General features: G+C 45.3%; 1 protein-coding gene across 1 annotated transcript in view; it reads left to right on the top strand.

Annotated features, from left to right (window-relative positions):
* The window catches only part of asic2 (acid-sensing (proton-gated) ion channel 2), a 567,562-nt gene that overhangs the window by 527,220 nt on the left and 23,905 nt on the right, over positions 1 to 16,437 (top strand). The window lies entirely within an intron of this gene.

The raw sequence follows: 16,437 nt of genomic DNA, 5'->3' as shown, positions 1-16,437 counted from the left end.
ACTCAGGTACCCACCTACTTCAAGCAGGCTTCAATGCTGGTGTCGACCTGCCTCAATGACTTTCGTCCAGTAGCACATACACCTACTGTGAAGTGTTTTGAGAGGTTGGTGATGAAATATATCAACACCTGCCTGAAAAGCAACTTGAATCCGTTCCAGTTTGCCTACAGTTCAACAGTAGATGCCATTTCATTGGCTCTTCATTCAATCCTGAAACATCTGGACATTGAAGATACATACACCAGGATGCTCTTCATTGACTACAGCTAGGCATTCAATACTATTATCCCCTCAAAACGAATCAATAAGTTTCAAGACTTAGGCCTCAATACCTCCTTGTGCAACTGGATCCTGGATTTCCACACTTGTAAGCCCCAGTCAGTTCAGATTGGTAACAATATCTCCTCCACAATCTCCATTAGCACAGGTGCACCACAAGCTGTGTGCTTAACCTCCTGCTCTACTTACTTTATACTTACAACTGTGTGGCTAAGCACAGCTCCAATACCATATTTAAGTTTGATGACAACACCACTGTTATAGGCCAAATCAACGGTGGTGATGAATCAGCATACAGGAGGGAGATTGAAAATCTGGCTGAGTGGTACCAGAACAACAACCTCTCACTCAATGTCAGCAAGACCAAAGAGCTGATTACTGACTTCAGGAGGAGGAAACCGGAGGTGGAGAGGGTCAGCAACTTTAAATCCCTCGGTGTTATCATTTCAGAGGACCTGTCCTTTGCCCAGCATGTAAATGCAATTCAAAGAAAAAGCTTAGCAGCACATCTACTTCCTTAAAAGTTTGTGAAGATTCACATGTCATCTAAAACTTCATCAAACCGCTATAGCTGTATGGTGGAGAGTATATTGACTGGCTGCATCAAAGCCTAGTATAGAAACACCAATGCCCTTGAACAGAAAATCCTACAAAAAGCAATGGATACTGCCCAATCATCATGGGAAAGCACTCCCCACCATTCAGCGCAGCTAGACAAAACATTGTTGCAGGAAAGCAGCATCTGCTATCAGGGACTCCAACCACCCAGATCCTGCTGTGTTCATCAGGAAGAATGTACAAGAGCCAGAGGGCTCACAATACCAGGTTCAGGAACAGTTATCATCCCTCAACCATCAGGCTCCTGAATCAGAGGGGAAAACTCCATTCAACTTCAATTGCCCCATCAGAGAACTGTTCCCAAAAACCTATGGACTCTTCATCTCATGTTCTTGATATTTATTGCTTATTTATTGTCCCTTTCCTTCCAAAGATGCTGAGACTCTGAGTTGCCCGTTTCAGCTATCAAGCTTTCTTTCTTTCTCCTAACCTCAAGGCACTAAATAAAGTCTGTATTGTTGACCTAGTCTTAGCTACCTGCTCTAATACAGCTCAGTATCAAACTCTATCATGATGAAAGTTGGGACATTTTACCATGCATAAAATAAATTATAAATACAACACACCACAGAGAGCCTTTATATCAAGAGGCTTAGGAAAGAACAGTTGATTAGCAATGTTCAGTTGCAGTCATTAATATCCATTATCATGAGCAGAACCTAGACAGGCAGTGTCTTATATTGCTCTTATTTGGTGAGGAAAATGCTTTATTGATAAAAGCATAACAATTAGGCACTTCAAACAGATTTACAACTTTTAGATCCATTGTACCATTATCAAAATGTGGGACTATGCATAAGTGCACTTTTATCCACTAGAAGAGAAAAAGATGAATAGTTTTATCCTTTATCCTTGATCATAAAATGACAATTGAATGGAGTGAATAAAGGACTGTTGAGTGGAACAAAGGCATGCAAATAAGTCAATTAAAATGGACAAAAAGTACTGGCTGGGCTCCTACAATGTTTGACTTCTGGCCAATTATCAAAAAGGGGAATACGTGCCCAAAGGCTCTTATCTTGCAGCCAGTTGCTGTTTCAGCAGCTGCACTTGTGCACTTTGTGACACTCTACCTTTCAAGGAATGTCCTGAATTTACTCATCCTCTGCATTCTCCCAAATTAAACAGTTCACAGCAACTTCACCTTCCTGCCACCTACATTATTTAAGCATGAGTCTGGGTAATTCTCAGACCCTCCTATTAGACCATAAGGTATAGGAGCAGAATTAGGCCATTGGGCCCATCAAATCTGCTCTGCCATTTCATCGTGGCTCATCCATTTTCCCTCTCAGCCCTAATCTCTTGCCTTCTCCCTGCATCTCTTCATGCACTGATTAATCAAGAATCTATCAGCCTCTGCCTTAAATATTCACAATGAGTTGGCCCCCACAGCTGCCTGTGGCATAAATTCTACAGATTCACTACTCACTAGTTAAAGAAATTCCTCCTCATCTCCATTCTAAAGGGACTCTATTCTGAGGCTATGTCCTCTGGTCTTAGGCTCTACCACCATAGGAAGTATCCTCTCCACATCCACTCTATCAAGGTCTTTCACCATTCAATAGGTTTCAATGAGGTCATCCCTCATTCTTCTGAATTCCATGAGTAGACACCCAGAGCCATCAATTGCTACTCATACAACAGGCCTTTCAATCTCTGAATCACTTTTGTAAACTTTCTTTGAACCCTCTCCAATGTCAGCACATTCTTTCTTAGATAAGGAGCCCAAAACTGCTCACAATAATCCGTGAGACTTCACAGTGCTTTGTAAAGCCTCAGCATTATATCTTTGCTTTTATATTCTAATCCTCTTGAAATGAATGCTTGCATTTACCTTCCTCACCATAGACTCACCCTGCAAATTAACCTCTAGGGTATTCTGTACAAGGACACCCAAGTCCCTTTGCACCTCAGACTTTTGAATTTTCTCTCCATTTTTAAAATAGTCTGCGCTTTTATTTCTTCTACCAAAGTTCATGAAAATACACTCTCAACACTGTATTCCATCTGCCTCTCCTACTCTGTCTATGTCCTTCTGTGTAGTCTTCCTGCTTCCTCGACACGACCTGCCCCTCACCTATCTGCAAACTTGACCACAAAGCCATCAATTCTGTCATTCAGATCATTGGCATAAAAAGAATTAGTCTCAACAAGACACCTGTGGAACACCACTAATCACCGGCAGCCAACCAGAAAAGGTTCCCTTTATTCCCACTCTTTGCCTCCTGCCAATCAGCCAATGCTCTATCAATGCTAGTATCTTTCCTGTAATGCCATGGGCTCTTATCTTGCTAAGCAGCTTCACGTGTGGCACCTTCTCAAAGGCCTTCGGAAAATCAAAGTACACAACATCTACTGATCAAGTCAAGTCAAGTCAAGTCACTTTTTATTGTCATTTCAACCATAACGGCTGGTACAGTACATAGTAAAAATGAGACAACGTTTTTTCAGGACCATGGTGTTGCATGACACAGTACAAAAACTAGACTGAACTACTTAAAAACAACATAGAAAAAAACTACACTAGACTACAGACCTACCCAGAACTTCATAAAGTGCACAAAAACAGTGCAAGCATTACAATAAATAATAAACAAGACAATAGGGCAGTAAGGTGTCAGTCCAGGCTTCGGGTATTGAGGAGTCTGACAGCTTGGGGTAAGAAACTGTTACACAGTCTGGCCGTGAGAGCCCGAATGCTTTGGTGCCTTTTCCCAGACAGCAGGAGGGAGAAGAGATTGTATGAGGGGTGCGTGTGGTCCTTCATAATGCTGTTTGCTTTGCAGATGCAGCGTGTAGTGTAAATGTCCGTAATGGCGAAAAGAGAGACCCCAATGATCTTCTCAGCTGACCTCACTATCCGCTGCAGGGTCTTGCGATCCGAGATGGTGCAATTTCCGAACCAGGCAGTGATGCAGCTGCTCAGGATGCTCTCAATACAACCCCTGTAGAATGTGATGAGGATGGGGGTTGGGAGTTGGACTTTCCTCAGCCTTCACAGAAAGTAGAGACGCTGCTGGGCTTTGTTTGCTATGGAGCTGATGTTGAGGGACCAGGTGAGATTCTCCGCCAGGTGAACACCAAGAAATTTGGTGCTCTTAATGATCGCTACCAAGGAATCGTCGATGTTCGGGGGGGGGGGGGGGCGGTCGCTCCGTGCCCTCCTGAAGTCAACAACCATCTCATTTGTTTTGTTCACATTCAGAGACGGGTTGTTGGTTCTGCACCAGTCCGTTAGCTGCTGCACCTCCTCTCTGTAAGCTGACTCGTTGTTCTTGCTGATGAGACCCACCACTGTCGTGTCATCGGCGAACTTGATGATGTGGTTTGAGCTGTGTGTTGCAGCACAGTCGTGGGTCAGCAGAGTGAACAGCAGTGGACTGAGCACACAGCCCTGGGGGCCCCCGTGCTCAGTGTGATGGTGTTGGAGATGTTGCTCCTGATCTGGACTGACTGAGGTCTCCCAGTCAGGAAGTCTAGTATCCAGTTGCAGAGGGAGGTGTTCAGGCCCAATAGGCTCAGCTTTCCAATCAGATTCTGAGGAATGATTGTGTTGAATGCTGAACTGAAATCTATGAACAGCATTCGAACGTATGTGTCTTTTTTGTCCAGGTGAGTTAGGGCCAGGTGGAGGGTGGTGGCAATGGCGTCATCTGTTGAGCGGTTGGGACGGTACGCAAACTGCAGGGGGTCCACTGAGGGGGGAAACAGGGTCTTGATGTGCCTCATGACGAGTCTCTCGAAACACTTCATGATGATGGATGTAAGTGCAACAGGACGGTAGTCATTTAGGCAGGACACTGAAGACTTCTTTGGCACGGGGACGATGGTGGCGGCCTTGAAGCATGTTGGAATGGTGGCACTGCTCAGGGAGATGTTGAAGATGTCAGTGAGAACATCTGCTAGGTGGTCTGCACATCCTCTGAGCACTCTACCAGGGATGTTGTCTGGTCCAGCAGCCTTCCGTGGGTTGACCCTGCACAGGGTTCTTCTCACGTCGGCCACGGTGAGACACAGCACCTGGTCATTTGTAGGAAGGGTGGACTTCCTCACTGCTACGTCATTTTCCACCTCAAAACAGGCATAGAAGTTATTCAGCGCATCTGGGAGGGAGGCATCACCTGCACAGTCAGGTGATGTTGTCTTGTAATTGGTGATGTCCTGGATGCCGTTCCACATGTGCTGCATGTCACCGCTGTCCTGGAAGTAACTGTGGATTAGCTGGGCGTGTGCACGCTTTGCCCCTCTGATGGCCTGGGACAGTTTGGCCCTTGCTGTTGTTAGAGCTGCCTTGTTGCTTGCTCTGAAGGCGGAGTCGCGGGTCCTCAGCAGCGCACGCACCTCCGCTGTCATCCATGGCTTCTGGTTGGCACGTACAGTGATGGTCTTGGACAGAGTAACATCATCGATGCACTTGCTGATGTAGCTGGTCACTGATGCTGTGTACTCCTCTAAGTTGGTAGAGTTGCCATCAGTTGCAGCCTCCCTGAACATGTGCCAGTCAGTGTGCTCAAAGCAGTCTTGAAGAGCAGAGATGGCTCCTGCTGGCCAGGTTTTCACCTGCTTCTGAACTGGTCTGGAGCGCCTGACGAGCGGTCTGTATGCTGGGATTAGCATAACACAGATGTGTTCTAAGTAACCGAGGTGCGGGCGCGGCTCTGCTCGGTACGCACCAGGAATGCTTGAGTAAACCAGGTCCAACTCATTCTCCCCCTTCGTTGCAAAGTCCACATACTGATGGAATTTGGGGAGCACTGACTTAAGGTTCACGTGATTCTCTACTTCAAATTTTTCAGTGATGCTCTAGCAACTGAAGGCAGAAGGGACTGCAGATTCTGGAATTTGTAAGGCATCAACTGTCCATTTCCCTCCGCAGGTGCTATCTGATCCACTGAGTTCCTCGACTTTCTTGTTTGTTAATCCTAATAACCGCAGCTGGAGTTGCTTTAGGATCTCTACCAATGGGCTTGTATAACTTTTGCTACATCAATAATCATGTAAGTGCGGTTTTTACAAGCCTGTTGCAGTTTAAAGTTGAAAGTTCAAAGAAAATTTATTATCAAACTATGTATGTGTCATTATATACAACCCTAAGATTCATTTTCTTGCAAACATTCACAGTAAATGTAAGAAGCACAGTAAAATAAAAGAAAGACTGCATTCTGGACAAATAACCAATGTGCAAAAGACAACAAACAATGCAAATGCAAAAAAATAATAAATAAACAAGCAATAAATATCAACATAAGATGAAGAGCCCATGAAAATGGGTTGTGGGAACAGATGAGTGATTGGGTGAGAAAAATTACCCCCTACTGGTTCAAGAACTTGATGGTTGAAGGGTAATAACTGTTCCCGAGTCTGGTGGCGTGGGTCCTGAGGCTCCTGTACCTTCTACCTGACGGCAGTAGCGAGAAGATATCATGGTCTGGATGGTGGGGGTCCTTGATGATGGATGCTGCTTTCCTATGACAACACTCCATGTAGATGTGCTCAACAGGGAAAGGGGGGTGTTACCTGTGATGGATTGGACCGTATACACTATTTTTTCTAGGCTTTTCTAACCACAGGCATTGGTGTGTCCATACAAGGCCATGATGCAAATAGTCAATATATTCTCCACCACTCATCTATAGAAGTTTGTCAAAGTTTTAGATGTCATGCTGAATCTTTGTAGACATAAGAAAGTAGTGGCACTGCTGTGTTTTGTAATAGAACTTACATGCTGAACCCAGGAAAGATCCTCTGAAATGTTAACACTGAGAAACAAAGTTGCTAACCCTCTCCACCTCTGATCCCCCGATGAGGACTGGCTCATGGACCTCCCATTTCCCTCCTCCTGAAGTCAATCATCACCTCCTTGGTCTTGCTGACATTGGGTGAGAGGTTGTTGCTATGGCATGGCCTACAACAGTCAGCAAATTTAAATATGGCACTGGATCTGTGATTAGACAAGCAGTCATAAGTATAAAATGAGTAGAGCAGTTGTTGCCAATCCAAACTGAGTGTGATCTGTAAATGAGGAAATTGAGAATCCAAGGAAATGTTGAAGACAAGGCTTTGAAGCTTATTTATTATTTTTGAGGGGATGCTAGTATTGAATGAGATGATAGTAGTAAGGGTGTAACTGGAAAATTGAGAGTCAAGAACAAGAGGGACCCAGAATTAAGCAGTCTCATGCATAACTAATATTGATGGATGGAAGGTGAAGTTGCTGTGAACTGTTTAATTTGGCAAAGGAAGAGTAAAGTCCGGAAGATCATTGAAGGGTAAAGTATCACAATGTGCACAGATGAATCTTCTGAAATGGGACTATTAATACAGGAAGTGGGTTGGATTGGCTACAAAGACAGCTATGCCAAAAGATGGAGAGAGATGTATTTCAAAACAGGGGAGTGAAATCCCAGCCAGGATCAAACTGTGAGGAAGATGAAAAAGCAGATGAATACTCCTTACCATAGCAGCTAGCAGCTAGACCAATATTGTTCAAACTGGCACAAGGGCATAGTACAGTTTTGGAAGGAAGAGATATTGTACTATTTCAAATCAGACCCATAATGTAGAGCTGTTGGCAATTGTGTAAAATTAGTTGGCATGTGAGCAATGCTTTTACAACAATTCCATATTCAACAGAGCAGTGCTTTGTTTATCTTCACAGTTATTATTGATTTATAAGCATCAAGAGGAAAGTTGATGTAGAGTCAGACAGAGCAGCTGGAGAGGTGTAATTTTCTGCTTGAAAAGTCTTGCAGTGTTTTAAGTGACACTTAGAGATCAGAATAGACTCTTCAAAAATATCAGAGGACTTTTGATGCAATCAGATTTTCAGCATCATCTATTGTCACTTAGTCTTCTTGTAGATTGAGAGTAATTTTCTCTCTGCTGCTCTCATTTGTTATCAGAATCTACAGGAATCTGGTCTGAGTGAAGTCAGAGTGGGTAATGATGAGTTTTCTTATGCTACTTTTTTTTTCTCCTCTGGATTCCCGGCTCTGACTTTATGTTTGGTTGAGACTGGGATGACCAAACATTATCTTCAGTTTAATATTCAGCCTAACTCCCAGAGTTCATAACCATTCACGCTTAATTGGGTGGTTGAAACAAAACCCAAGAAGTTCTGTGAATTAATGTCAAACAAAACAGCCTGAGGCTAATTTAAGGGCCAATATGCCCTTTAATTTATTGCCTGGCTGTCTGGCCTGTTTCACTGAAGTAAGCTGCAGGCAAATCAATTTTAGAAGTCTGGCAGCTCTCTGGAAGTGCTTTTACAAACAGTGATAGGAAGAAGGAAGATCTTTCTTCCCTGTGTTGCCAGATCAATTTCCAACATACCATTCACTGGGGATTGTGGGATATTTCAGTCAGACTGCACTCCAGGATTGTAAGCCCACAACATGGAGGGAAGTGCAGGATCTCCTCTATGGAAGTAACAAGCAAAGCTCTTCATTTTCCTACTCCCTTCATTTGTTCTTTACCTACTCCCTTCACCCATACACAAGAATAAACCACACTATTTCTGATTGCTTTTCATACATACACACACAAACACAGACGTACACAATTATCATATTAGCTACAGTACCAATTTACCTCCTCTTTGCAATCTTTGCAAATTTTATTTCTGTTTAGGGATTAGTACATAATCTTTTTCAGAATTTGGAGTATTATTATTTGCAAATTGTAAATATTTGCAAATTTCTACAGATTGAAGATCATTCTAACTGGCTGCATCACCATCTGGTATTGGGGTGTGGGGGAGGGGGAGGCTTGCTACGCACAGGATCAAAATAAGCTGCAGAGAGTTGCAAAATTAGTCAGCTCCATCTTGGGTACTAGTCTCTGTTGTATCCAGGACATCTTTCAAGGAGTGATGCCTCAAAAAGGCAGCATCGATTATTAAGGACCTCCAGCACCCAGGGCATGCCCTTTTCTCACTGTTACCATCAGGTAGGAGGCACAGAAGCCTGAAAGTACACTCTCAGTGATTCAGGAACAGCTTCTTCCCCTCAGAATCAGAATCACCGGCATGTGACGTGAAATTTGCAGCAGCAGTTCAATGCAATACATAATCTAACAGAGAGAGAGAAATAATAATAATAATAAATAAAATAAAACATAATAATAAATAAACAAGTAATCAATTATGTATATTGAATAGATTTTTTAAAATGTGCAAAAACAGAAATACTCTATATTAAAAGAAGTGAGGTAGTGTCCAAAGCTTCAATATCCATTTAGGAATCGGATGGCAGAGGGGAAGAAGCTGTTCCTGAATCGCTGAGTGTGTGCCTTCAGGCTTCTGTACCTCCTACCTGATAGTAACAGTGAGAAAAGGGCATTCCCTGGGTGCTGGAGGTCCTTAATAATGGACGCCATCTTTCTGAGACACTGCTCCCGAAAGATGTCTGGGTACTTTGTACACTAGTGCCCAAGATGGAGCCGACTAGATTTACAACCTTCTGCAGTTTCTTTTGGTCCTGTGCAGTAGCCCCTCCATATCAGACAGTGATGCATCCTGTCAGAATGCTCTCCACAATACATCTACAGAAGTTTTTGAATGTATTTGTTGACTTGCCAAATCTCTTCAAACTCCTAATGAGATATAGCCGCTGTCTTGCCTTCTTTATGATGTTACTTTGTTATGTTGGGACCAGGTTAGATCCTTAGAGATCTTGATACCCAGGAACTTGAAACTGCTCACTCTTTCCACTTCTCATCCCTCTATGAGAATTGGTATGTGTTTCTTTGCCTTACTCTTACTGAAGTCCACAATCAGCTCTTTCGTCTTACTGATGTTGAGTGCCAGGTTATTGCTGCGGCACCATTCCACTGGTTGGCATATCTCACTCCTGTACGCCCTTTCGTCACCACCTGAGATTCTACCAACAGTGGTTGTATCGTCAGCAAATTTGTCGATGGTATTTGAGCTGTGCCTAGCCACACAGTCATGGGTATACAGAGAGTAGAGCAGTACTAGAGGTGCACCAGTGTTGATCATCAGTGAGGAGCCATCCGATTCCTTAATAGACATTGAAATCATGAACATTGCCACATTACTTTTTATTCTTATTTTTACACTATTATTAATTTAACTATTATATATATATTTACTGTAATTCAGTTTTTTTCTATTATTATGTGTTGCATTGTACTGCTGCCACAAAGACAATGAATTTCATGACATATGCCAGTGATAGTAAACCTAATTCTGATTCTGATTTTGTATCTGACCATTGCCTTTCACTGGTTGCTTTGTCAAAACGTTGCTGATGAAGAGGGGGCTGAAGGTTTGGCGGTTCTTTTTTGTGTAGAATGGAAGGATAACTGGATGCACCAAACCTCTCTGTTACTAGGCTGAGTAATTTATCAGTTGACTATGAATACATCACTCCCTTCTCTTTCTGGCTACTATGTGTAATACTGTTCTTCATTTCATGTCTCTCCTCCTTCTGAGCTTTCCTGATATTTAAGTTGTTTGGGTTCACTGACTGGCACTTGTTTATATGACTATAAATTTAATTATCCTCTTTGTCTAGGACAGAGTTCAGAGAGCTCCTAGGTAAATAGGATTTTGGCCTATATGACTGGTTTGTTCATTGATTTTCATAGTGATACCATTGTTTGTACTGACTGAAAAAAAATTCATTCATTCATTCATTGTTATTTTTATACCTGTGCTGTTCACTTTATTTAAATGAGCATGTCATTAGCAAAGTATGCAGCAGGTACCTTTCATCTCCAGCAAATGTGATGGATTAATATAGAACTGGAGGGTATCTCAGGATGAAAATATTGTGCCAACTGCCAATGAAACTGTCACAGACTTAAGTGATTCTTTAGTGGCTGATTACAGTGGATATTGATGCAGTGATACTCAATTATCTGAGACAGGTCCTTGCTCTACCCTGGCTGCAGCCAATAATAAACTAGACATAGGAGAAACAAAATACGACACAGACCCTAGAGCTCCCTCATTCTAGTTGCTCAAACCCAAAGTTCAAAGTACATTTATTATCAAAGTATGTATACTGTGCACAACCTTGAGATTCATCTTGGTACAGGCAGCCACAAAACAAAGAAACACAATAGAACCCATTAAAAACTCCACACAACAAATTCTGTTAAACACCCAGTGTGTGAAAAAAGTACAAATCATGCAAACAATAAAGAAGTAAATAAATAACACACAGAACATGAACCGCAGAGTCACCGAAAGTGAGTTCACAGCCAGGGAGCCAGTTTACTGTTGAGGAGACTGAAGCCGGTACAGGAGCCCGATGACTACAGGCCATAGCCAGGGAGCCAGTTCACTGTTGAGGTGAGTGAGGCCGGTCCAGGAACCTGATGACTGCAGGCCATAGCCAGGGAGCCAGTTCACTGCTGAGGTGAATGAGGCCGGTCCAGGAACCTGATGACTACAGGCCATAGCCAGGGAGCCAGTTCACTGTTGAGGTGAGTGAAGCCGGTCCAGGGCCCGATGACTACAGGCCACAGCCACGGAGCCAGTTCACTGTTGAGGTGAGTGAGGCCGGTCCAGGAGTCCGATGACTACAGGCCACAGCCATGGAGCCAGTTCACTGTTGAGGTGAGTGAGGCCGGTCCAGGAGTCCGATGACTACAGGCCACAGTCACGGAGCCAGTTCACTGCTGAGGTGAGTGAGGCCAGTCAAGGAACCTGATGACTACAGGCCACAGTCACGGAGCCAGTTCACTGCTGAGGTGAGTGAAGCCGGTACAGGAACCTGATGACTACAGGCCACAGCTAGGGAGCCAGTTCACTGCTGAGGTGAGGGAGGCCGGTCCAGGAACCCGATGACTACAGGCCACAGTCACGGAACCCGTTCACTGTTGAGGTGAGTGAAGCCGGTCCAGGGCCCGATGACTACAGGACACAGTCACGGAGCCAGTTCACTGTTGAGGTGAGTGAAGCCGGTCCAGGGCCCGATGACTACAGGCCACAGCCACGGAGCCAGTTCACTGCTGAGGTGAGTGAGGCCGGTCCAGGAACCTGATGACTACAGGCCACAGCCAGGCAGCCAGTTCACTGCTGAGGTGAGTGAATCTGGTCCAGGGCCTGATGACTACAGGCCACAGCCAGGGAGCCAGTTCACTGCTGAGGTGAGTGAAGCCGGTCCAGGAACCCGATGACTACAGGCCACAGCCAGGGAGCCAGTTCACTGCTGAGGTGAGTGAAGCCGGTCCAGGAACCTGATGACTACAGGCCACAGCTAGGGAGCCAGTTCACTGCTGAGGTGAGGGAGGCCGGTCCAGGAACCCGATGACTACAGGCCACAGTCACGGAACCCGTTCACTGTTGAGGTGAGTGAAGCCGGTCCAGGGCCCGATGACTACAGGACACAGTCACGGAGCCAGTTCACTGTTGAGGTGAGTGAAGCCGGTCCAGGGCCCGATGACTACAGGCCACAGCCACGGAGCCAGTTCACTGCTGAGGTGAGTGAGGCCGGTCCAGGAACCTGATGACTACAGGCCACAGCCAGGCAGCCAGTTCACTGCTGAGGTGAGTGAATCTGGTCCAGGGCCTGATGACTACAGGCCACAGCCAGGGAGCCAGTTCACTGCTGAGGTGAGTGAAGCCGGTCCAGGAACCCGATGACTACAGGCCACAGCCAGGGAGCCAGTTCACTGCTGAGGTGAGTGAAGCCGGTCCAGGAACCCGATGACTACAGGCCACAACCAGGGAGCCAGTTCACTGCTGTGGTGAGTGAAGCCGGTACAGGGCCCGATGACTACAGGCCACAGCCAGGGAGCCAGTTCACCGCTGCGGTGAGTGAAGCCGGTACAGGAACCTGATGACTACAGGCCACAGCCACGGAGCCAGTTCACTGTTGAGGTGAGTGAGGCCGGTACAGGAACCTGATGACTACAGGCCACAGCCAGGGAGCCAGTTCACTGCTGAGGTGAGTGAGGCCGGTTCAGGAGCCCGATGACTACAGGCCACAGTCACGGAGCCAGTTCACTGCTGAGGTGAGTGAAGCTGGTACTGGGTCCGATGGCTGCAGGCCACAGCCAGGCAGCCAGTTCACTGCTGAGGTGAGTGAATCTGGTCCAGGGCCTGATGACTACAGGCCACAGCCAGGGAGCCAGTTCACTGTTGAGGTGAGTGAAGCCGGTCCAGGGCCCGATGACTACAGGACACAGTCACGGAGCCAGTTCACTGTTGAGGTGAGTGAGGCCGGTCCCGGAGTCCGATGACTACAGGCCACAGTCAGGGAGCCATTTCACTGCTGAGGTGAGTGAAGCCGGTACAGGAGTCCGATGACTTCAGGCCACAGTCAGGGAGCCATTTCACTGCTGAGGTGAGTGAAGCCGGTCCAGGAACCCGATGACTACAGGCCACAGCCAGGGAGCCAGTTCACTGCTGAGGTGAGTGAAGCTGGTCCAGGGCCCGATGACTACAGGCCACAGCCATGGAGCCAGTTCACCGCTGAGGTGAGTGAGGCCGGTCCAGGAACCTGATGACTACAGGCCACAGCCAGGGAGCCAGTTCACTGCTGAGGTGAGTGAGGCCGGTTCAGGAGCCCGATGACTACAGGCCACAGTCACGGAGCCAGTTCACTGCTGAGGTGAGTGAGGCCGGTACAGGAACCTGATGACTACAGGCCACAGCCAGGGAGCCAGTTCACTGCTGAGGTGAGTGAATCTGGTCCAGGGCCTGATGACTACAGGCCACAGCCAGGGAGCCAGTTCACTGTTGAGGTGAGTGAAGCCGGTCCAGGGCCCGATGACTACAGGACACAGTCACGGAGCCAGTTCACTGTTGAGGTGAGTGAGGCCGGTTCAGGAGTCCGATGACCACAGGCCACAGTCAGGGAGCCAGTTCACTGCTGTGGTGAGTGAAGCCGGTCCAGGAACCTGATGACTACAGGCCACAGCCAGGGAGCCAGTTCACTGTTGAGGTGAGTAAAGCCGGTCCAGGGTCCGATGGCTGCAGGCCACAGCCAGGGAGCCAGTTCACTGTTGAGGTGAGTGAAGCCGGTCCAGGAACCTGATGACTACAGGCCACAGCCATGGAGCCAGTTCACTGTTGAGGTGAGTGAGGCCGGTTCAGGAACCTGATGACTACAGGCCACAGCCATGGAGCCAGTTCACTGTTGAGGTGAGTGAGGCCGGTTCAGGAGCCCGATGACTACAGGCCACAGTCACGGAGCCAGTTCACTGCTGAGGTGAGTGAAGCCGGTACAGGAACCTGATGACTACAGGCCACAGCTGGGGAGCCAGTTCACTGCTGAGGTGAGTGAGGCCGGTACGGGAATCCGATGGCTGCAGGCCACAGCTGGGGAGTCAATTCAGCGCTGATTCACATATTCCAGGAATATCTATGAACCTAAGCATTCTTCATTTCCTACTAAGCTGATGAGCTTAAAATATTAATTTGTGATCACTTTTTTATGTTTGAATGTTTCTATCCCATTCCAATTCTTCTTTCATCATCATTATACAACAAAACATCGTGATGGACAGCTGTGGCCGTCATTGAGTATATTTAAATTGGAGTTTGATAGGTTCTTGATTACTCTGAGTGTGAAAGGTTATGGAGATAAGATAGGAAAATGGTGTTGAGAAGGATAATAAATGAGCCATGATAAAATGGCAGAGCAGACTCTGGGCCAAATGACTTAATTCTGCTCCTATGTCTATGGTCTTATAGTCTAAATCTTGCAACTAAATAGGTGATCTTTCATTCTGGAATGCCATATCAACCAAATAGCAGTTACACGAAGGAATGAATATTCAATGTAGGCAAAATAACACAATTCTGAAGTGAACAAACCATTTATGCACTCACATGAACTTTTGGCCACCTTACTTTCAGGAAGAAAATTTGTTCAAGGGGAAAAAATGGTTCACTTCATGTGTAAATGTGTTAATAGAATCAGACAGTGTCTGTTCTCAATCCATGGAATCTTGTAAGGGTGTCAGCCTTCATTCAGTCGAGATCACTCTTGCTTTTGAGTTAGAAGGTCATGGGTTTGAGCTTCATTCCAGAAACTTCATCACATAATCTAGGCTGACACTTTCGGTCAGGCCTGGGGGAGAGCCATTTTTTGTCAAACTGAGGCCCCATCTGTCTTCTCAAACGACTGTAAACTATGTCCAGACACTATTTGAATTAAAAAAAAACATTGGACAATAAAGATTTTGCTTCCTGAATACTTTTGGGTGTACCTTATGGATTTTGGGCTGCTGATTGTGAAAATCACCATTAAATCTCCCTATTATGCACAACTTTTTAAAAAAAATCATCTATATTTGTTATTTCAATTCTTAAATCAAGTCAAGTAAAATGTTGCACACAATGTAAGCTGAAAAGATTTCAATATTCTTCAGGCATGCCTGGCCATGCTCAGGCAGGGCAGATGGTGCATGACAGAACAGGTTTTAGAAAGGCTTTAAAAGGATCACGCACACACCATTCTGTGCATTGCGTTTACATGTACATTGGTTTGTGATCACATTGATGCGCACGCTCTACATGCATAGCATATTTTGTGTACTCATTATCAAAGGTTTAAAGGTTCACTTTATTATCAAAGTATGTATGCAGAATACAACTCTGAAATTTGTCTCTTCTCAGAAAACCATATAAAGAAAGACTTCAATCCGCTTGCACGAAAAGAAAAATAAACAGAAACTGGCAAACCTCAAACACCCCAATCCCTCCCTCGCACAAACACTAACCGATCACCCAAAGCCCCAGACCGCCAATTGGCAACAAGAAAGAATGGGTGAGAACACGGAGGAAAAGCGTAGAACTGAAAGAAGCAAGTATGAACTACAGTTAGTCTGACCTACAGTCCCATCTATAAATCTCAGAATTTCGATAACATCTTTGAGAGCTTTGGGACGCAGTGGCCCCTCCAATAGCAGCGACTGGAACCAGTGGTCTTTTGAAGGGCAGCACCCCTTCCGAGGACAGCGACTCAAACCAGCAGCCTCTCCAAACCGCTTGCTGTCCTCCGCATTTGCCTTGGTGTTTCAATCATGCTCAACACTTTTATCAGTGAAAAGTGTAGTCAATCGTGGCCTCTCATCTCGTCTCTTTGTTTCTCCTTGTGGTAGCTCATGCTCACATTTCTCTTCTGGAGTTTTCTCAGGGACAGCAGAGTACTAGCTCACTTAATTGAACTACAGGCTGTAAGTCTTAGGCTCCAGCAGTTTCAAAAACAATAAGTTAGACAAAAAGAATAAGTAGAACATGTAGACAAATTAAAATGATTGATATCTGGACAATGTCACCCAAGGAATCATTGTTTGCTGGCGTCATCATTATAATAATGTAATTGTATTTTCAGGAGTATTTGTGACTGCAAAATGTCTCACCAGTGTTGCAACAGCCACAATACTTTCTGTTATACAGTGGCATGCAAATATTTGGGTACCCCTGGTGAAAATTTCTGTTACTCTGAGTAGTTAAGTGAGTAGATGATGAACTGATCTCCAAAGTTAAAGATGAAACATACTTTTCAACATTTTAAGCAAGATTAGTGTATTATTTTTGTTTTGTACAATTTTAGAGTG

Source organism: Hypanus sabinus, chromosome X1, assembly GCF_030144855.1.
Source record: "Hypanus sabinus isolate sHypSab1 chromosome X1, sHypSab1.hap1, whole genome shotgun sequence".
NCBI lineage: Eukaryota > Metazoa > Chordata > Chondrichthyes > Myliobatiformes > Dasyatidae > Hypanus > Hypanus sabinus.
The sequence above is the reverse complement of the archived record's forward strand: the minus strand, read 5'-3'. Positions and strand labels throughout refer to the sequence as shown.